Source organism: Narcine bancroftii, chromosome 14 (assembly GCF_036971445.1).
Source record: "Narcine bancroftii isolate sNarBan1 chromosome 14, sNarBan1.hap1, whole genome shotgun sequence".
Classification (NCBI taxonomy): domain Eukaryota; kingdom Metazoa; phylum Chordata; class Chondrichthyes; order Torpediniformes; family Narcinidae; genus Narcine; species Narcine bancroftii.
The window spans coordinates 64,293,802-64,317,554 of record NC_091482.1 but is presented as its reverse complement, the minus strand read 5'-3'; the positions used below and the strand labels follow the sequence as shown (position 1 = coordinate 64,317,554).

At 43.7% G+C, this 23,753-nt stretch overlaps 1 protein-coding gene across 3 annotated transcripts in view; it reads right to left on the bottom strand.

The window, feature by feature from the left end:
* Nucleotides 1–23,753, bottom strand: part of smad3b (SMAD family member 3b) — a 93,485-nt gene that overhangs the window by 33,839 nt on the left and 35,893 nt on the right. The window lies entirely within an intron of this gene.

Here is a 23,753-nt window from a genome sequence, read left to right as displayed (position 1 = left end):
TTCTTTTTACAATGCATATTGATGATTTAGATCGTGGATTAAATGGTTCATGGCAAAGTTTGCAAACGACACCAAGATAGGTAGAAGTGTACGAAGTGTAGAAGAAATCGAAAGCTTGCAGAGAGACTTGGACAGCTTAGGAGAACAGACGAAGAAATGGCAGCAGACAAGATCCAATGTTGAGAAATGTACAGTTGTGCATTTTGGGTGAGGAAATAAACTGTCCATTATTTGGATGGGGAGAAAATTCAAACCTCAGAAGTATAAAGGGTCTTGGGGGTCCTCGTGCAGGATGAAAGTTGACCTCCAGGTTGGATCGGCAGTAAAGAAGACGAATGCTATGTTGGCATTTGTTTCAAAGGGGATTATGTATAAGAATAAAGAGGGGTTGATGAGACTCTATGGGGCACTGGTGAGACCTCATTTGGAGGATTGTGTGCAGTTTTACACCCCATATCTTAAAGGATATAGCAAGGTTGGAGAGGGTACAGAAGATGTTTACCAGAATGATTCCAGGAATGAGAGGATAACATATGAAGAACACTTAGTGGCTCTTGGACTCTATTCATTAGAATATAGAAGAATGAGAGGGGATCTCAGAAACATTTCAAATAAGGAATGGATTGGACAGAGTAGATGTAAATAAGATGTTTCCCCTGTTGGGTGATTCCAGGATAAGAGGGCAGAGTCTCAGAATTAAAAAGTACCAATTTACAACTGAGAGATGAGGAGAAATTTCTTTAGCCAGAGGGTCGTGTATTTGTGGAATTCGTTGCCACGTGCAACTGTGGAGGCAGGATCACTGGAGGAAATTGATAGGTATCTAATTAGTTGGGGTATCATGGGATATGGGGACAAGGTCAGAACTTGGAACTAGATGTGAGAACAGTTTAGCTCATTTCACAGAGCAGACTCAATGAACCAAATGGCCTGCTTCTGTTCCTTTTTTCTTGTGATCATTGATTTATAGAGCCAAGATGTCCTAACGCCCAAATCCTGAACCCGACACAGATTCATGTTCTATCAAGCTCTGGATGGGTCCTTGGATCTACTCCAGAGAACTTGCTCTGCCTCCCACCCCCTCTCACCCTAGCACTAGAGCCTTGGGCTCCTAAGTAGGCATCCAACCTTTCCCCAGACAGACACGCTCCACCGGTGAGCAGACACACACAAAAAAAAACACAGGAAGCAGGAGAGACGGGATGCTTGCAGGGAGCTGAAAGGGGAAGAAAGCAGTGGGATGTTAAAGGAGGAGCGAGACAGGAATCTGAAGCAGGAAGGATGCAAGGTGGGAGTATGGTTAGTAAACCAGCAAGCAGACAGAAAAACGCCAACGGCAAGGGCCAAGAAAAAAAAGGAGAGTGTAAGAGTAAAAAATAACATGGGGGCAGGGGTAGAGGGACAGAAAAAGGGAAGACGGAAAAAGAGAAATAATATTTGTGCTATCTTGTTCTTCCCTGTATTCTACACCACAGTTTATGTACGAGTGTTGGATGCTGGATGCTGAAACCAGACCAGCACATATCCTCATATTGAGCCAACTCTTTCTATTCTTGATGTTAATTAGTATCAGGATGCAACTCAGTTTGACTGTTCTAGGAGTATATAATCCAATACCTATAACTTGCTCATTCCAACCGTTCAGACGTTGAGACACCACCCATCCGCTCTTGGATCAGCCTCGCTGTTGGACAGGAGAGCCTAGAGCTTTCACAAATAAAACACAGAGGCCCATTAGTTGTTCTTTGAATAAAAGCCTACTGTTTCATCTCATGACTGGAAGCATCGGTGGTGAGAGCTCTGAGCACGTCTCATGAATGTGTGTCCCAATCCGACTCTTTACGATCTTGCCAGCTGACCCTGGACTTGGCTGAAAAATGACAATCTTGTCTTTGGAACCAGTGAGCCTCATGGGAGAGTGCCACAGCTAGCTCTAACTCCTCTTCAGCCAGCCAAGCAGAGCTTCTGAGAGGTGGTTAAGTGGAAACCACACAATGCCCCTCCTAACAGCTAAGATAGAGCCTGCCAAAAATGGATGCTGATGAACTATATGTATAACAACACATTTAGCAGAGTCTTTGGCTAAAATATTTCACCTTCCTGTAAACAATTGAAAGTCTGATGACTGGCTTAATTTTCAACACTGAAGTGGCTCTGAGTGCCAGATACACGGACACAGGCACGTGCAAGCAGACACACAGAGTTTGAACTGCCGCACTCTATTATTTAATTTCAACTGTCTAGTAGGATGTTTAAAGGAATTTTATAGTTGACATGCTGAGCTAGAATTCTTGTAAACAGCTTCAAAGGATAAAAGGAAATTTGTAGCTCTAAAGCAGCTCTTTGCCATTGGTCAAGACACACATATAAAATAGACAATTACAGGCCAGAGATACAACAAGGTAGAAGGTCATTTTAATTTAGACTCCAAGGGCCTTCAAAATGTCAATGTTAATTTTTTTTATTATTAAATTTAGACACAAAACATGGTAACAGGTCCTTCTGGCCCACAAGCCCATTTCCCAAATACCCCAATTGACGTAAACCCCCCCCCCCATGCATTTTTGCAGCACCTGAGGAAATCCACCCAGACGTGGGGAGAACGTGCAAACTCCTTGCAGATAACATCGGATTTGAACCCCAGTCACTAGTGTTATAACAGTGGAGTGCTCGCCCCGAGATTAACTGTCCTGTCCCTTTTGTTACCACAGACAAAAAAAAATCTGCCAAAACTGACAATAGCTACTTTTCATGTCACTCAAGTGATGGATGAAGTGGTTAGATAACTATAGGCATTTACATTAGGGACGCTCGAAAGTCTTTGATCCAACGGCTGCCATTTTTAAAAAAGGAACTTGTATTTTTCCAAACTTTTCATGGTCTCAGGATATGCCAAAGGACTTGGCGCCCTTGGAAGCAATGGGAAATATCGTTGCAATGTTTTCTTAACATTGCCATTGGAAGTGTTAACCTGGCTTAGGTATCTTCAGATCTCCAAAGCAAGGCTTTTGAAGGGCGATGTTGCTTCTCAGTGAAGCCCCATCACTGTACCTTTTTAAGCACCAGTCCACATGACCTGTTTCCAAGCAGATGCGCTGGACTTCTCATTAAGACTGGGATCTAACAAAAAGTGTGAAATAAATCAATTTTATGGAAATGGAGGGTCACTTTACCCAGCATGCCAAAGGGCAGAGAATCCATTCTATTTACCTGATTGAATGCTTGGTGGACTCCACCCCAGGGTACAGGGCCATTTCTCCATAGATGCTTGTTAAATTAGTCTCCATTACATTAAATATAAAGGTACACTAAACTATTCTTTAAAAGTAGAAGAAAAGGACAGCTGTTCCTAGGCTAATTTATGGCACTCAAACACTACTCCCAACAGCAGGCAGCTTATATATTATTACACAATATGGTCAGACACGCGAGGTTCACTTTCAACAAATACAGAGCCAACTCCATTTGCACAAACAATGCAATTTTCAAAAGAAACCGTGTGGGAAAAGCATCCAAAACTCTTCTCAAATGAAACGTTGGTGAACACATCAAAAAGAGTGGGGGGGGGGGAGAGAAAAATCAGACAATGGTGAGAGGAAAGTTTTGGAAATTAGTTTTTCAGGTTCTCATCCAGATACATGTCATGAGCATTTTACACCAACCTTTCACTACTGAGTATTTTCCCCTTGTTTCCTCTCATCCTTCCACTAATTAACTTAAATCACACTGTTCCATGAACCAGATGGTTCAAAAGACGGTGCTCGTGTTTTACTCCCAAAACACGGAAGAGTAGATACATCTGTCATAGTCAATGAGTACAAGACCACCTTCTCCACTATTTTAATGGAGTGTGTTGAAGTAAACAGAATCTATGCTTCTCCAACAGCAACACACAGGGAAGTCCCCTGAACAGATTAAACATTTATCCACCAAAAGCTACTCATTTGACTTGCTTAAAGTGTAGATAACCAGAAAGAGACTGCATGAACGAATTGCTTAAAAAAAATAATTCAATTCTTGGGTTTCATGGGCCGCTGGGAAGGGAAGGACTGGATAATTCCAGACAGGAGATAGAAAACACAGGTGGCACTCGGCAAGTGTGTCAGCACTGGAGCAGGGACGTGGGGAGGTTGAGACCATCAGGGGCTGATCAGTGTGAGCAAGAGTGTCCATAGGGTGCCACTGAAATTGAACCCCAATCACCCACTGTGGGGCTATACCAGACAAAAAGTAACACCACTTTCAAAAGGCTGTGCCAATAGTTCGAGTGAAACATTAAACCCTGTAGACACGGAGATTGTAGTAAAAACACACCAAGACACTGGAAGAACTTAGCCGGCTTTGCAGCATCCATAGGAGATAAAGATATTAATTCCAATTACAGTAAAATTCCTGTTATCCCACACTCATGCAACCAGCAAATAAATAAATAGATAGATAGATAAATGCATTTTAAAATAATTAAGAGTAAATAAAGTTTAAAATAAAAGTTTAAAATTGTAGAAGTAAATATTCTCCAAAGCAACACACAACCCCTTGGTGAGGATGGGAGTAAACATTCAGCCAGCGGTCGTGCCCTGTCTGCAGCAGCTGTCTGAATGAAGTTGTGTTTGAATAAAATGGTGGCGCCCAGGATGAAGAGCCAGCTGACTCTGCTTGTTGCCTGGGCGGCTCTCCCACAGTATCTCCTCATCCCTGCCTAGTAAGAGTCTTTATTATTAGTAAGGCTTTATCTATAAACTTGGGGGACGTGGTTAATTATGTCAGCGATACAGTTAGCGCAACGCTGTTACAGCGCTCTTGAATGGTGTTTGAATTTAAAGGGAGGTGCACCAATGGTCTGACCAGGACGCTGCGTGGAGGGGAGTCGATTTTCAGCGTGGGTGGGGGGGGGTTAATCATGACGGCGGCACTGTTAGCTCAACACAGTTACAGCGTCAGCGACCGGGGCTCAAATTTAAATTTTGTGATTTACAAGAATTAGCTGAATAAAGTGAACTTTACATAATTAAAGACTACAATACTGATTTTTTTCTCAAATTACATTTTGCTCTGTCTTTACTCTTTAAAATGGTGCATTCTTAACGCAGGTGTAATAGTTAGGCATTGGAAGAGAGTCTCAATCAATCGAAAAATTCGCATACCTGACACCCATGATCCCTGTAGGTGCCAGATAATGAAGATTTTACTGGAATACCTTTTATTTGTTGGTCTGGATGCCTTCCCCTGCTATCCCTCCCTCTTTCTCTCTGGTCTTCAATTCAAATGCCTGCCTGCTTTTTTGCTTGAAGAAGGCCTCGGGCCTGAAAAATCAGTGATGCATCATTAACTCCTATGGGCGCAGCGAGACCGGCTGCATTCCTCCAACATTTGTGTGTACTTTGTGCCAATAGTTAGGCCAATCATTAAACCAGCCAGTGCTGTGATTTGCACTAAACTAGACCGCCTGTTCAATAACACTATTTTTAACATGTTTAAAAAGCCAAAGCTTAATTTAGAAGTTAAAAGAGCTGGAAAAATAAATACACAGAAGATCTGTTCTATTTAAGTACTTCAAAAGCAGAGTTCGCTGCTTGTAAAAATAATACTTCTTTGAACTTTTCATCTTCTAAATCTTTCCAAAAGGAACAAGGGTTTTGCTAATTTTACTTCCTGCTCCTCCGGAAAGACAGCATTACCATTGAGGAAGACAATGGCCACTCTCCATCTGCAGGCCAAAACTGCAAGAGTTCGACTATAGGAAGCTCTGCTGCCCTTACCTGCAGGAGCGCGCTAGCCAAGGCAGGGCTGCCCTGTTGGTCTGGTTTGTCCTGTAGGTCAGAAATGAGGGAGGGAATGCACGAGGGATTTATCAAACTCCCACAGGAGTAGGGCTATCTTTTTATTCACTCCAAGCATCTAAGAAGCTGGTCAGCCCATTTGTTTTGGTTGTGGCTTAAAAGAGATTCATGGCATGGCCAATCTGCTCTGTGTCTGTGGCCCCTTCATCTCTCACTCCATGCTCACTGGTTAAAGGAACCTGGACTTCAAAATTATCACCCCTGCTTTGCAGTTCCACCGAACCTTCTCCATCACCCCACCAACCCCTCCCCATCTCCCACCCCCTCTCCACGGTTACAGGAAAATTCACCCAAATCAATTCACCGACAGAAAATTCATTATTAAAGCAACTGACGGAAAAATCATCGACCATCAAATTCACCCCAAGAAAATTCACCGACAATTGAATGAATGAAAAAAATGAATTCATTGATTAACCAACCGAACTAAACATTTATTGTTAACAGTTGATTTTGACTCAGTCTTCCGCCAACACCTTTAAAGAAATGGGGCTTCATTTCATCGAGTCCAAGAAAAGAATTTAAAAAGTTTTGTATTAAAAGTCACCCATACTACAAAGAAAAGGAAAATTCATTGTAAGTGTGACCAGTATCTCAGAAAAGTAAATGTCAGGCTTGAGTATCTACAGTTGGTGACAATATAATTAAGCATTCGATGACCACACAGATGTAGAAGTGTTGCGGCAGCAAGCCTTTGTGAAATGATTCGCAAGAAGGCTATAGATACGACCGATACTCTGCATTCAATATTATCTGATGCCTTTACTACATGTAGTCAAGCAATAGTTGGGAAGCTTCCTTAGTGCAGAAAATATCAAAAGACCAATGAGAAACGTGCGAAGCAAGAATCACACAGAGCCAGACATTCCAATCTTTCGCAAAGACATTGTTTTTCCTCAAGTAACCTGACCAACACGTCAATACATTTTTTAAAAAATAGATCATAATGGTTCATTTTAATTTTTTAATGAATTTTGAGGTGTCGTTTAATAAAGCTTTTAATTAGGTGTTAAATGGTAAAAAAAAAATTAAAGTTCGTCGGAGAATTTTCCATCGGTGAATTGATTTTGGTGAATTTACTGCATACCCCCAACCCACCAACTCCTCCCCATCTCCCCCCCTCCCCATCACCCTTCCTACCTACCAACCCCTCCCCATCACCCTTCCTACCTACCAACCCCTCCCCATCACCCTTCCTGGCTACCAACCCCTCTCCATCACCCTTCCTGGCTACCAACCCCTCTCCATCATCCTTCCTGGCTACCAACCCCTCTCCATCACCCTTCCTGGCTACCAACCCCTCCCCATCACCCTTCCTGGCTACCAACCCCTCCCCATCACCCTTCCTGGCTACCAACCCCTCTCCATCACCCTTCCTGGCTACCAACCCCTCTCCATCACCCTTCCTGGCTACCAACCCCTCCCCATCACCCTTCCTGGCTACCAACCCCTCCCCATCACCCTTCCTGGCTACCAACCCCTCCCCATCACCCTTCCTGGCTAAGGGATATGTGAATTCAATAGGGGTAATATTTGTAACCCGAATGCCTGTGATGTGGGGGGTCCTGTTTTTTTTAGTGCAGTCTTTACTAATCTACAGCAACAGTTTTCATGCACGAAAAATGGACCAAGTTCCAACTGCATAATAATTCTGAAAAATGACTCAGCATTGAACAGCTGAACTATTTCTACATTGACCTCAGCTTGTTGGGAGATTGTTCATTTACATCACTTCCACACTATGCACACATAAACAAGTTACACATTTGTCCTTTTCATGCATTGCTAAGCAGAGACCAATGTTATTCCAATAATCATTCTTCATATGCAATCAGAAAGGGGTCCATTCGGCCCATTGTGACTAAACTGGTTGAAAAAAAATTCACCCCTGATTTCCTCCCCCCCCAACACTTCAACTGCACAACCATGCACCATCTTAAAGTGCACAGTCCCTGCCTCCGCCACCCCTGTAAGCAGCAAGTTCCATCTCTACGAGACAGTTGGAGGGGAGGTGGCTTTGTGTGATGGCCCGAGCTGTGTTTGCAAGAATGGAGTCCTGGTGACTGCTTCAACTCGTGACAAGATCAAACAGGACAGGAACTCGCAGCCCAGGAGATGGAGTTTCAACCCCACTCCTACTCAGTTCCAAACAGCTTTGGGCTTATAAAGAAAATCAACTCCAGCTTGTACCACCTGGTCCAGGACAAGTTGCTACCCTTCCACCATCAGGCTCCAAAACAAACACAGAAGCCCCTTTCACACAGGCACGTTGACCAAGTAATTAATGGCCAATCTACCAGTTAAGGGTCCAGTGTGAAAGCTCCTTAATTGGCACTCAGGCATCAAATAATTCCGGGGATGATGCTACCTAGGTCCCCCGGCATCAACTGACACCTGCGTGCTGATTAGCCCAGCGTGAAAGGGACATGAACTACCCAGGGACAAAGTAGTGACACCCTGATGACATTTTATGTGAGTGCAGGAACGTGAAGGAAACAAAAGATTAAGAAAGGTATGAACTTTGCTAACCTATATAAACCTTTATAAATTTCTAAAGGACTGTGGGAAAGTTGCAGGGAGCGAGAGTACGCACATGATGGCCGATCTGCCCTCCCAGAATTCTGTGCGGCAGAGAAACCCCTTGATGAATGCTTCATACATACAGCCCTTTCTCTGCCGCACAGAATTCTACCCTCCCAGAATTTCGTGCCCCTGAGAAAGAACTGTATGCAAAGAGCACTCATCAAGGAGTTTCTCTGCGGCACAGAATTCTGGGAGGGCAGGTCAGCCATCGCTCTTTCCCACTGTCTTTATAAATTGTGCGGCTTACACTTTCCCCATGGTCTTTTATAAATTTATAAAGTTTTATATCGGTTGGCACAACAAAAGGGGCTGAAGGGCTCACACTGTGCTGTGCATAAAGTTGAATTATGTTATAATTGGGCATGATTAATTTGTTTAAATACATGATCGGGATTTAGGGCAGGTCCACCATCGCTTGATGCGACACTCAGACATCGCCAGTAGATGATAGACTTCCCCAAACCCCTCCCCAGGGATGCCTTGTGGTGAGTGTGAAAGGACACAGAGAACCAGTTAACAGTGGTCCAGTGTGAACGGCAAAAACGTTTTCTTTAACCAGTTCATTGAACGGTTAGCCAGTGTAAAAAGGGCGAGAGACTTGTTTAAGGAGTCTTACTTTGTACATTATTTATTACGGTTTACGCATTTATGTATTTATTCATTACGCATTGCCGTTTTGTTTACAATTCTCTCTTTTGTAAATGTTTCCTTTTTTGAGTGCAGTTTATACTATCGAGAAGAAGAAATTTTGCTTGGCATGTAGGAAGAAGAATCTCAGGGTTGTATGTACTGATAATAAATCTGATCTTTAAAGCCCAATCAGAAGTAACAGAATGAGCAATAGACTATGTGATCAAGGAAGTGACAAACACCAACAGCTTCTTATTGTCTTTTTCAGAGCTCAATCTGACCATGCGGTGACCAAAGCCACATCACAAACTCAACTCAAATGAGAACACAACAATTGGCTTTTGCAAATGGCCACAGGTGCCAGCCCCTAATCTCAATCCGATTTCGTCCTCTTGCTCAACGTTAGACAGAAGGTCTACCAACTGCAGCAAGCTGGTCCTTTTTGATCTCGCCTTCCCAGATACTGAGCTGGCCCGGACTCTGGGATCACTCGGATTCCAATTTGGTGAACGCAGCCCAGACAAAGTACAGAAACGCTGGAGGAACTCAGCTGGTCTCACAGCATCCACAGGAGGTAAAGATACATTACCGACATTTCGGGCCCTGAGTCCTTCCTCAAGGAAGGGCTGCCGAGTTCCTCCAGGATTTCTGTGCTTTTGGGTTTCACTTCATCTCACAACCACCCTCCAATCGACTCCAACTGTACCTCCCATTTATTCCAGAAAGCTGACGACATCCATTAAAAGATCTATTCCATCTTCTTCTGTCAGGCAGAAGATACACAGGTAGAAATGTTGAACCTCTAGATTCATGGACAGTTTCTTTCCTGCTGTTATCAAACTCTTGACTGGCCCCCTCGAAGATAAAAGATGATGTCCCTACATTGTTTTAATTGTACTTTTCTCTATATCCTGCACTTTGACGTAGCACTATTCAATGAAGGAAAGAGTGAATGAATGAAGATTTCCACTACTGTTTGCCAGGAGGAGACTGATTTCACTCTCAAGTTATTTCTAGATTATTTTAATTTAATGATAGAGCCAGCAACAGGCTGCATCACGCACTAAGCCGGTATACCTTTGGAATGTGGGACGAAACCCGGACATCTAGAGGAAATCTACATTAACACTGGGTGATCATACAAACTTCTTACAGACAGTGCCAGATTCAAACCCAGGACTTGCAAGATTTATTTTTTAATCATATTTATTCCTTGTCATCTAAATAAACAATAATGTACACAAGTACATATTTAAATTAAAAATTTAAATTTAGATTAGACATATAGCATGGTAACAGGCCCTTCCGGCCCAGGAGCCCGTGCCGCCCAATTACATCAATTAACCTGCAACCCCTGTACGTTTTGAATGGTGGGAGGAACCCATGCTGACAAGGGGAAAGCGTACAAACTCCTCACAGACAGCGCCGGACGCGAACCATCTGACGCTGTCATTGGGTTGTGCTAATTGCTACATTAACCATGACGTCCAAAATTCTTGATGCAGCCAAACAGATACTTAGTAAAAACATAACAAAATCCAGTACAGTAGTAAACATTAAATTACTACATGGAAAGAGATAATAAATATAAACAATTGATAAATATTCAGCAAGAAAATTCCAATTTTAATAGTCTTTAATCTTAGTCGTGTTTGTGGTGCTGGATTAGGGTAGCAAAGGGGAAGTTCAAAAGCCTGAAAGCTGGTCTTCAGGCTTCTGCACCTTCTGCCTGAAGGTAGTAGTGAGAAGAGGTGGTGAGCAGGGTGATGGGGGTCCTTTATGATCTAAAGCCATCAAAAGCAAGTTCACCACCATGTCCTACCTTTCACAAGCAGAGCACTAAAGTCGCATTCAGAAACCACTGCCACGTACCTCCCTCCCTCCCCCACACTTTATCCCAGCAAGCACCAAAATATCCCACCAATCAATCGGGATCAGTTAGGGAGCAGGAATTCCAATAAGGTAACAAGAAATGACCAAAACCAAACTTTAAAGCCAACTTTCTGCCAAGGCAGGTTGGCATTCGGAACAAGGAAGGGTTTCCCAAGCAATCAGGACTGAGGTAACAGACATCCAAACAAACTCTTGTCACGGGACATATGCATGTCTGCAGCTAACTGACAAGATAGAGCTAAATTCATCGATATTGAAAGCTCTACAGATCCCAATGTTTTTATAAGCAATTAACTGAACGATTAGTTCAATGAAAAATGCACAGAAACCTTTTGTTCTTGGGCTTCTCCTCTGCACACACCAACAATGTCCAGAAGATTACTTATTTTTAATAAATTCCAAGCTTGGCAAATGCATTTACATCTTTATCTATTTGTATTTATATGCATTTATATTTCATATAAACTTTATATGATATCTTTATGCTTACAAGTGATTATTATGTGTTGTGTATGTTCTATGGTCCGGAGAAATGTTGTTTTGTCTGTTTGTATACGTACAGTCAGATGATAATAAACTTATACTGTGAAAACTGATCTATCCTTTTACCATATTATCTTTTTCTCGGTTTTGGTATATTGTTGTAATTTAAGGTACATTATTTTAATTGGTTCCACTTTTAACCTGTTTGGCTGGAAGAAAGAATTTCTGTGCATTTGTACATTGTGTTAATGTATATGGCAATATACAGTTCAACTTTGATTATCCAAAATGGTCGGGACTGGGCCTATGTCAGATAAACGGTTTTTTTTCGGAAAATGGGTCATTTTTTTTTTTAAAACAGCCCAGTAGCAACAGCAAATCACTTGTAAGAGTGTTTAAACAACAAGGGAAGGCTTTTTTTTAAAGCATTAAAATAATGTTTCATTCTCACCAAAAAAATGCTGGCCGCCACCAATCACTGACACCTCCCCACTGAGGTGCCTGATGTCCGCAGCCCAACAAGTTTGGCTCCAAAAAAATTTGGATAAGTGAGGATTATGGAGAATCCGATTTTGATTCATCAGACTTGTACTGTATCCTCATTTTGCATCCGAATCAGGTCTCTTGCTTCAAATCCTCCTCCACAGACTGAGGGTAGTGTCCCAAAGGTCAGAGGCACCACCTTTTCAGCAAGATATGAAATGAGAGACCCTGTTTGCTTTCTTGGGAGGGGTGGGGGGCACCAAAGGTGCCACCAAGTGTTCCAAGGAGCTGGGGAATTTCCTCTGTGCCCGAGGGCAATACTTGTGCTTTAATCGAGATGATCTCAGCATCATTACTTTGCTAAGGGTGGGAACTTGCTGCATGCAAGCAGAATTGTAAATTCACAGTACAGTGGCTGGAGAAAAATGGATGGGAGGGTCAATCCACATGAAGAGTGGCAGACAAGGATCACTGAGATCTCCCTCCATTCCACTGACATCATCTACTGGGATTGTTGTCTATTTGAGGACCCCTTCCACCCTGCACACAGCATTATTCAACTGCTCCTGTCGGGAAAGAGATCCAGGAGGATCAGAGCCAGCCCCACCAGGCTGAGGAACAGCTTCTTCCCCTGGGCAGTGAGAATGCCGAACGACCAAAGGAACTGCTCACACTGACCCTCCAACACTCATATTCATGAAACAATACTTTTCTATATGAATACTTGTCCTGCATATGTGGTATGTCTGGTTGTGTGTCTGCATGTTTTGCATCGAGGACTGGAAAACGCTGTTTCGTCAAGTTGTACTTATGTAATCTGATGGCATAACTTCAGTTGGCATCACAGGAGGCTGGATTTGATGCATTAAGTGTGATCATAATCCAATTTAAATGAGGTGACACTTCTATGCAGGGAGTACTAGATCCTCACGACAGGTTAAAATTATTAACTGTCTCCTTAAATCACAGAGACATACAGCAGGGAAAACAGACCCTTGAGCCCGCCAAGCCTGTGCCAACTTATCTTTTCCACAAAATCTACCCTCACCCATTTATTCTCCCATATTCCCATCAACTCTTCCCAGATTCTACCCCTCACAAACCTCAGCACTTTGGAACATGGGAAGAGACCAAACCTACGGTGACTGGGGAAACATGCGAACTCCACTCAAACAGCTTATCACCATTCCTGTCTCTTTAAAACTGGTTAATGCATTTCCCGGATTAGAACAGAGGCAGAAGAGAAGGTAGATGCTGGTTCAAAGTTCCTTTTATTGTCATGTAATAATACGATAAAAATGAACTTTCATCTGCCATGAGGGCAAAGAGTTGCCATGAGCCTGGTACCCCCAACAATAGAAGGCGAAATCCCTTGTAGGGGTTGTCAGCCTTTTGATTTTTAATTTAGACGTACAGCACAGTAATGGGCCATTTCGGCCCATGAGTACGTCCCTGGGGCGTAGGTTCATTGGGCGACATGGACTCGTTGCCAAGCTGTATGTCTAAATTAAAAGGTTGATCACCCCTTCTTAGTCTCACTTTCATTTAATTCCCCACTTGTAAAGCCGCATAATGTGCCAATATGCGGCTGTTGGGAGGCCACTTGAATGCGCAGGAGGCGCCTTTGCGAGGCGAACTTTGTAACCCTCCTCCGAGAGGGATAATCGCCGCAGCACAGTGGTTCCCCCGACCATCTGAATGCAGCTGCCTGAAAGCAGCTGCTAAGGGGATGACAGTCAGCTGTCGAGCACCTGACAGCTCCTCTCCCAGCTGCCCCTGCCCTGATGTCCCGTGCCGGGGGGCTGTCAGCACGGGGAAGTCCCCACACTGATCCTGCTGCCCCGCTCTGTCCCAACAGCCCGATATCAGTCCCCACACTGTGGGGCGGCCAGCGCGGGCTGCAAAGGTTCGGGCAGGCCCGCGCTGTCCCCCCGAACCTCTACATCCTGTGCCACTCGCACCAACCCCTACAGCCCGCGCTGGCCATTCCAATCCCTGCAGCCCGTTGATATCCAACCACATTGAAAAGGGACAGACAGAGTAAATGTGGATAGGCTTTTTCAATTAAGAAAGGGGGAGATTCAAACTAGAGGACATGGTTTAAGATTGAAGGGGGGAAATTATAAGGGGAACATGAGGGGAAATTTCTTTACGCAGAGGGTGGTGGGGATGTGGAATGAGCTTCCGGCAGACGTGGTCGAGGCGGGATCATTGGTTACATTTAAGGAAAGACTGGATCGTTACATGGATAGGAGGGGACTGGAGGGGTATGGACCGGGTGCTGGTCAGTGGGACTAGGAGGGTGGGGATTTGCTACAGCATGGACTAGTAGGGCCGAACTGGCCTGATCTGTGCTGTAAGTGGTTATATGGTTATATGGGAGTGGAGGCAGAGGCACAAAGTACATTCAAGGTGGGGATTACCAAATACCTAAACTACAAAATGCTTGATCGTCAGGGAGGGGATAAGGTGGTGTTGAGGCTTGCATTGATCAACCATGCACCGCAGGCTCAAGAGACCAATACCACAACTTAGATCCCTGTGAGCAGTCAGATTAGTCTCCAATATTCCTCCTGTTTTGCAAGCTGAGGTTTCTTACAGCTGATCAGGATCTTCAACACGATTTGCCCATCCCCAAAAGGGATAAACAACTGGAAGTAGGCTCCGTAAACATCCAGGAGGGCTTATCTAACTGTAGTTTAACTAAAAACAGCTCGACCACTTTGGCCTGTCCTAGCCTGGTGGAAGTCTTGAGGTGGATGTGTATAAATGATGATTCACCTCACATTCTGTTTCCCATGATCTTTAAGCTTCAGAGCCTCATCCCTCCTCAGTCACCCATGACACATGACCACAATGTTCATTTCAACCCCTTGTTCAATTTCCAAAACAAATCAACACACAAAGAAATTCTCACCATATTTTGCATATTATACTCTAGAAAGTACATAAACTTCAAATAGTTTTCTTCCCAGAGATTGAAGAGAATCAACTTCAAAAGGAACAATTTGATTTATGTACTTGAAATATTTGCTTTAAAACCACTGAGACATTACAAATGACAGATTCAGTGTTCGGATATTTGCCTCGTCAAGGGCAAGATTTGGCTCCGAGAAGCCTGTTCACACGCAGGAGAAGAGCAGCTGCTACACGGTCCATGTCTTTCGAGCACATGGAGAGGTTGGTTCAGGAACGCTGCCGACTGGCACATTCTACGCTGCAGGAGAACGTGCCAAGGGATGCACTGCGCCTTGGTGCAGTCAACGCGAGGGTACTGTGGGGAAAAAGGACCCCACTTTAGAGCAGCCATTCTCAACAGGAGCCCAGCAAATCCCCCCCGGGGCCATAGCACATTGAAGTTTTCTTTTCATGTCACGCAAGATATTTTTTATGTAGTCAGTAGAAGAGAAGTATGGAAGAAACCAACACCTGACAGTTTCACAGGGAAGGGGGCCCATTAAATTTGAATAGAGTCCCAAGGGGACCATACCCGAAAAAGAGGTTGCAAATAGCTGGTCTAGAGTCTTTCTAAAACTGGGCATTGAGGGGGTTCTCCCCCACACCCCGGGTCATCCTAAACAACAATACCTTTCACATGCTTTGCCTTTTTAAACTGCTTTTCTGCTGGTCATGTGGACATGTCAACCCTACAGGTTGACTAAGACCTGCTGCAGAGTGGAGGGATAAGTGTCGGCCCAGACACCGGGGAGAACTCCACTGCTCTTCTTCCATCCAGTTCTCGTGACCTTTCACGTCTACATGAGAGATGGTTCGAGGTCCCAGACAGATGTCAGCTGTGACTCTACATTGTCACGACCTGGCAACACCTCATGGTGCTGACGCAGAGGGATTTGAACCCACAACCTTCCCACACCAGCAAACAGAAATTTAGAGTTGACATCTCAAGGTTTCTCCATTTCAGCCTGGTGGTGCTGTTTTCAAGAAAACAAGATGCTTTTCTAATCCCTGACTCCCATCAGTCTATTCCCAAAGATCCAGTAACTAACAAAGCTCTGTAAGAGTGACCAAAGAAAGCCACAGACGTCGGCAAATGCATAGAAACTGAGACCAAGAACTCGGGGAACACTTGGGATTGCGAAACAAATGGGCTTAATCTGACTGACTAGAAAAGATGAGGAACTAATTGGCCATTTCCTCTTCCTGTGCTCCCACATCCAAGTTGATTCCTCTGGTGTTGGGATTTGTGTCAATCTGAAGGGAATTCACAGATTTAACACCTTTGATACAATATACAGGTGAACAATCTACAGGTCACTTGTTACATAGCGTTAAATTACACAAGGACGCAAGAAATAGGAACAGGACTCGATCATCCAGCTTGCCAAGCCTGCTCCGCCATTCAACAAGATCATAGCTGATCTGTCTGTTCCCCACCGCCCCTCAATTCCCCAACTATTCAAAGATCTTTATGTTCCAGGAAGCCTCTTCTGGAGGAGGTGAGGCTTTTTAAAATCACCCCCAACAGTTCTTGACCAGGAATGGTACAGAAAAACCATCCCAATGTCTGGTGCAACGTGGAGAAATATTCTTGCAGCAGAAATAAGGTTTGCTCCCACCACCTCCACAATGCACGGCCAGTGTTTGTGCCCAGCTCGATCCTCATGCTAGATTCCTTTAGACATTGGTGACCTGAGCAGATTCCAACTCACCTCAACCATACATTGGGTTCAGACCAGGATTGGTGTGCACTCTGGTCCAAAATACTCGGGTTTATTTGGATCAGCACCCTATGCAGGTCACAGTATCCAGCAGTCATACCTAGTCAGCTTGGATTGGCCACAGACCAACCCCAAATTGATACCCACAAGCGAGCTCCCACCTCACCTACATTCTGTTGTAGGCCAAGAGGCTGGGTCCCAGGGCTGCCTGTCTGTCAGTCAGACACAGTTCAGCAGACAGACAGGAGACAGCCGACACTGAAATCTGAAGCCAAACACAATCCACTGGAGGATCTCAGCAGTTCGAGTAGCAGTGGGAGAAAAAGAATGGTCGACATTTTGAGCCGAAACTCTTAATCAGACAGCACTTTGGCCCGATGTATGGCTCGAACATTCCTCAAGGTTACCTCATGTTCTCCACCACTCTGTATAAACCCTCGATAATCAGTTTATTCCCCATAGTTCGATTTCATTCACTGAAGCTTCACCTCATCTCGACCTTGTACCATCCACGATTTCTTGCTGGGCATCTAATTTCTTTACCGTGGCACTCAGTGTTTTACTACCTTTACCTTGTACAAAAACTGTTACAAGTTTATCACTTTCAATCTCCACCTGTGTCTTAACAGAACTTCCCAAAGGGAGAAGCTGAATGCAGTTTTAAATTGGCATTGGGTTGATGTTTTAATCGGGAACAGACATATTCATACAGACGGAGAGAAAAAACACAGACGCTTTGTAATCAGAATCAAGGGTGAAAGATTTCCTCGGTTAAATAAGTTTTGGCAAAATTGCTAATCATTTCTTTCCAGAGCAGTTTACAAGCTGACGGTGCACACAGACGAGAGGATCTCTCTCTGAAGGCCTCAATGTTATTTTTAGATACCTACTCCAGAAAGTTTGACCTCTCCAAGGGTCCAATAACACACTCCTGCATGATAAGTGGGGGGCGGGGGGCTGGAGGGCTCATTTGTACCTGGCAGCCCCAACACAAGTTCCAATGGTCCTCACAAACAACGCAATGCTTTAAATGAAAACCCTTCCCAATTACCCGAAACCTACTGAAGGCGTGGCTACTCAGATCAGTCACTTGCTCAGGGAGAGGGAAAGGCATCTGGATTTGATCAGTTTCCCTCCTCATTTGCACAAGTGGAGCATGTTTGCCCGGGTACCTGATGATCTGAAAGGCACTGAACCAGCTTTGTAAATGTTGATCACATACAGATACATTTTTGTTCAATGTACCTTTGATGAAAGGAACATCGAGGAAATTTTCCACACCAGACTGAATATTGCCAGTGATGGAAATAAATTTCATTTCATTATCTTTACCTTCTACTTTTGTGCTCTGAAAACTGGAGGAGAGTGTCAGGGAGAGAAAGATTCAAGATTTAAGATTCTTTTATTGTCATGTAAAAGTACAGAACATGCAATATTACACAAAATTGCCTTCTGCTTGCCGTAAGGCAGGTACAGTCAGCACTAGTGTCACCCAGCGCCCCTTACGAGAGTCTATTCAGTCACTGAATGTCCGTAGATTCGCCTCCAGCCCTCCTGCAGTTACCCAGACCCCTGTTCGATCCATCGGCCAACCGAGCTCCAGATCTAATCAGGAGCCTTAAGAACAAGTGGGGCAGCTCCTACTCAAATATGTGTCTGGACCTTGAAATTAATGTCCGAATACTTAAACCTGTGCAACTTTAAATATTCGCATTTTACCAACAAGACCAGCAAAGGTAAAATCTGGACAACTCTGCTAAATGCTACAACCTCTTATTGGAGGTTATGTACAGCCTTCCAGAAGAGCTACCAACAAAGACCCTTATTCTTTGAAATCCCTTCTTATTATGCACGCAGTTTCATGAAATGCACCGGCACCTCTCTCCCCTTCTTTGTGAAGAAACTGCTCCCTTACAAGATGCCTGAACTGGTCTCCAATAGCAATAGGACACAAGTGATTTGCTCAAAAATGGATGTGTTGCACATTTTGCAATCTAAATTAAGCCTCCACTTGTCTCCAGATACTGTTGCATTTTCCAATCACAGGTGCTAGCCATAAATCTAGTTAAGTGTCGAGTTAACCTCACTTCCAATTCTCACATCTCACAAACACGATGACTGGTTACAGCAGCCAAAGTTGTTCAAATTTTGCTACGTGTTTAGGTGTCAGAATTGCAATTTAATTTACATTTCTATGAATAGCAAAGGCAATATTCTCCCTGTAAACTGAGCTCCTCAATTACTTCCCTACCCTCAAATATTAATAGTCGTGAGAGGCTTGTTTTTATTTAATACTACATTTCATTTTAAAAATGAATTTCATAATTTGGGCACTAGTAGAATTAAACTTGAAATCAGTCCATAATGTAAAAATCTGAAGCAAATAACTAGTGACAAAATCACATGCCCATCTGATCCGTTAATTGCATTGAGTGAAAGGAATTTGCAGTCACTGCCTATTTCTGACCAATTCCCCAACCAAAACAGTGGGTGGATTCTTAACTGACCCCTGAGACACACAAGTTCAGGAGATAATAAATTAAACCCCCATGTACTGTGGACAAACGCTTCAGAAATTCACATTTTTTTAATAGAATTGAACTCAGTCAGGAAATTACCTACAATGTGGGTGAGACCATGGTTATTTGGCAGATCCATCACTTGACTTCAATAAAATCCTTGCAAAGTGCTGTTGGTTCACAGGACTTTCTGCCTCTGCAGTTTGGCAAGTTGTCAAGGTTCTCTAGGTTTTATACTGTCTAAGATAGCTCCCTGCTTGGGGTGTCCAATTACAGCTACTGTGCTTTTATGTTTCACTCATGATCCTTCAATCAAGATGGTATCGAGGACAGGCACAAGGCGTCAGGAACTGTAGTAGGCCCTTCAGCCCTTGAACCCATTCCATCAGTGATGTATTTGGCAGGACATGTTCTGGATTGCTACATTCCAAATAAAGTGATGTATATACTGACCTCCACCCTGAAGAAGCTTGATCTAATTCTCAGTTTCTACCTCCCAGTTTGTGTCACCACTAGACACACATTCCCCTCTCCGCCTTTCACAGGCACCGCTCCCTCCGTGACTCCCTTGTCCACTCCTCCCTCCCCACCAATCATCCACTTGGGACCTACTCCTGTGACTGCAGGAGATGCTCCATTTGTGCCCACACGTCCTCCATTACCACCATTCGGGACCCCAAACAGTCTTTCCAAGTGAAGCAACATTTCACTTGTGAATCAGCATGGGTCATCTACTGCATCCGGTGCTCCTATTGTGGTCTCCTCTACATCGGAGGGGCTGAACGTGGATTGGGACATCACTTTGTTAAGTGCCTCAGCTTTGTTCACCGCCATAGGTGGATCTCCCAGTCGCCATCCATTTCGATTCTCCATCCCAATCCCTTGTTGGCGTGTTTGCCCATGGCCTCATACATTGCCAGAATGGTGGTGTAGGCTTGAAGGGCCAAATGGTCTACTCCTACACCTATTTTCTATGTTTCTAATGACACCACCACAAAATGAGAGGATCATCTTACCTTCCGACTGGGCACCCTCCAACCAGATGGCATTAATATCGACCTCTGTGGCTTTTGTTAACCCTCCCCCACCTTAATTCTTCCCCCGTCGCCTTCCATTATCTCTGCCTCTCCCTTCCATCTCCTTTTGCACAAACATGACCAATTCTTACCTCGTCCCTTATATCCAATTAACACTTTTTGTTGGTCAGGATTCCTCCCCTGCCCACATCCTGATTTTTGGACTTCTACTGTAACTCTTCATTCTCATTCTCCCTACTTAAACATTGCTCAGATTAGACGCAGAAATTAACCAAAACATTGGCCATTCAAATTTTTATCACCAGCTTCTTTAATTACATGAACATTGTCTGCACCATCTCACAATTCACTTCTTTGGGCCAGAGATGGAAGATCTCGAAGGAAAAACAATAAACCACTCAATTTAACCAATGGTTTTCAACCTTTTTCTTTCTACTTACATTTTTTCTTTGGCTTGGCTTCGCGGACGAAGATTTATGGAGGGGGTAAAAAGTCCACGTCAGCTGCAGGCTCGTTTGTGGCTGACAAGTCCGATGCGGGACAGGCAGACACGATTGCAGCGGTTGCAGGGGAAAATTGGTTGGTTGGGTGTTGGGTTTTTCCTCCTTACATACCACTTGAAGTAATCCCTGTGCCATGGGTGCTCTACAATTTTTCTCAAGCCAAATATTTCAGTAACACTTGGGTCTAGAGCAGTGATTCTCAACCTTCCCTTCCCACTCACATCCCACCTTAAGTAATCCCTTACTAATCAGAGAGCACCTATGGCATAGGGATTATTAAAGGTAGAATGTGAGTGGAAAAAGGTTGAGAACTGCAGCGCAAATACGAGACATTTTTTAAAAAAAATTCCACCATTCCAATGGGGTCAGGGATACCATTCAACTTGATATTGGGTTTGCAGTGCTAACATCAAGCATGGGATTGAGACAAAGTAGCCACCAGTACTTCTTGGGAAATTACAGGGAGAGTTGAATACACCCATCCAAATCTAGTCAAATACATTCTGATTGTTGTAAGTAATGGCAATACTTTCAAAGAAGAACTTTGTAGGGATATCTGTGGGAGGGCAGGTTCCTAAACCAATGCATTATGTGGATGATATTTTATTAGGGGTGTCGGACCTTGGTCAGTCGGTGCCTCATGCCTTTTGAATATTATAACGTATTATTCTAGATCCTCAGGTTATACAGTTAATTGGTCAAAATCAGAAGCATTACCGTTGAATACATACTGCCCTGCCTGCATCTGCTTTTTACCCAGGCCAATGACCAAAGAAGGGTATACAATATTTAGCTATTAATTTTTCCCACCAACCGGAAGATTTGGTAAAACTAAATTTTGATCCATTATTGAAGAAAATTTCATGTGATGTAGATAGATGGTCATCAATGTCAGAAAGAGTTGATTTGACATGATATTGGTGAAGTTTCAGGTATTTTAATTCCTTTTTGTCTCAGACTCTCTTGGGAGACACACTTGGGTTATTTGGGGATAAATACTCTCAAAATTGGACAGGCAAGAATAATTGTAGGGAAGACAAATTATACTTAGAGGTTGGAAGAATGGGGGGGGGTGGGGGGGCATAATTTCAGGAGTGGGCCTCAGAAATGGCCAGAGTAGCAGCATTTACAAACAGTTTGATAAATTGGTCATCGATACACAAAAATGGGGCAAATAGCTCGGTTTCCGGGGGGGGGGGGGGAGGGAATAGTGATGGATGTAGTGGTGAAGTATATTAATGAACAGCAGCTTTTATTTTCTGTTATTAAAGGTCTAAATAGACACACAAGTTTATTATACAGATATTTTTTGCTGGCTTGTTTGTTTCTATTTTATGGACAGGTTCACGTTTTGTAACATGATTATATAACTGTAACACTGACTCAAGGGTTTGGGAAAAAAAATTAAAAATAGAACAATAAAATTGAAATATTAAAAAAAGGAGTTTGTTCAAAGCAGGGTGGCACGGTTGACATAGCAGTCAGTGCAACGTCTTTACAGTGCCAGCGATCATGGTTCGAATCCCGCACTGTCTGTAAGGAGTTTGTACATTCTCCCCGTGTCTATGTGGGTTTTCCACGGGGGCTCCGGATTCCACCCACCGTTTGAAATGTACCAGGGAGTGGATTAATTGGGCAGTACAGACTCGTGGACCAAAGTGGCCTGTTACCGTGCTGTACATCTAAAATTTAGATGTGATCTGTAACTTGGATTGTCTAGATATTAACAGAAGACATGTCGATAGTGAGGGATTTTTAACCCACTTTTTGCATAACTTTGATAACTTACACTAACCATACCAATGATTGATGAAAGAGCTAGCTTATCAATTACAGATCATTTTTAACTCAATGTGGGTGGCTTCAAATTGCTCAACACCTTAATTAATAATCAATAAACTCAAGTCAAATCTTGAGCAAGATCTTTGTTGCATTAATGGTTCAGCCTGGCTGGGGATTTTTTTCCAGAAAATACCTGACTGCATAGTTTTCCAACAACTGAACAACAAAGAAAACACAAAGTTCCAGGTTCAAGGGCGAAGTACCTTTTAGAAACAAGAAAATGGGAACAGGGATACCATTCAACTTGATCACAATGTCATCCAAAAATATCCCTTTCACACCAAGATGTATAACCACACCAACCCCCCTTGAACACATCCCATCAGGAAGAATAGCCATGAGTGTGAGATCTAGTATCCTTCCTACTGATACCAGACTCCTGCATGGCACTCGTACAAGTAAAATACCTTTGCTCTGTACTCACTGATCTCTCTCTCTCTCTTTCTAACCTGGCACAGTTAGTGTAGCAGTTAGTGCAACACTGTTACAGCGCCAGCAATTGGGACCAGGATTCAAATCTGGCATTGGAAGGGTTCCAGTTTCCTCCCACCCTTCAAAACATATTGTCATCTGATTGCACAAGTACAACCTCATGAAACAGCATTCTCTGGTCCTCGGTGCAAAACCAGGTAGGCACACAACCAGATATAACACACATACAGACAAACAATACATAGGCAGGACAAGGATTCATATATACAAAATACAAATAAATCAATATTGTTTCAGAAATACAAGAGTCTCGGATGGTCAGTGTGAGCAGTTCCTTTGGTCGTTCAGCGTTCTCACTGCCCGTGGGAAGAAGCTGTTCCTCAGTCTGGTGGGTCTGTCTCTGATCCTCCTATATCTCTTACCTGATGGGGGCAGCTGGCAGACACTGTGTGCAAGGTGGAAGGGGTCCTCAGCAATTCTGTGCACTCTCTTTGGACAGCGATCCCAGGAGGTCACGTCGATGGAGGGCAGGGGCACTCCAGTCATCCATGAAGGCAAATCAAGAAAGAAATTCAAGCTTGAACTTGAATATATTTCATGGCTTGGCCTCCACTGCCTATGTAGGAGAGAACTCCTCCCTCCGTGATAGAATTTCTTTGATCCAAATGATGAGGGGTTGTGACACCCGCACCCCACCCCATTCTCCAGCCATGGACTATATATCCTGTTTGTATCCAGTCTGTGGACCCGGCAAAGGGTATGAACTTCAGAAGTAGAAAAACTGCAGATGCTGGAATCTTGAGCTGGAAGGACACAACAGGTCAAGCAG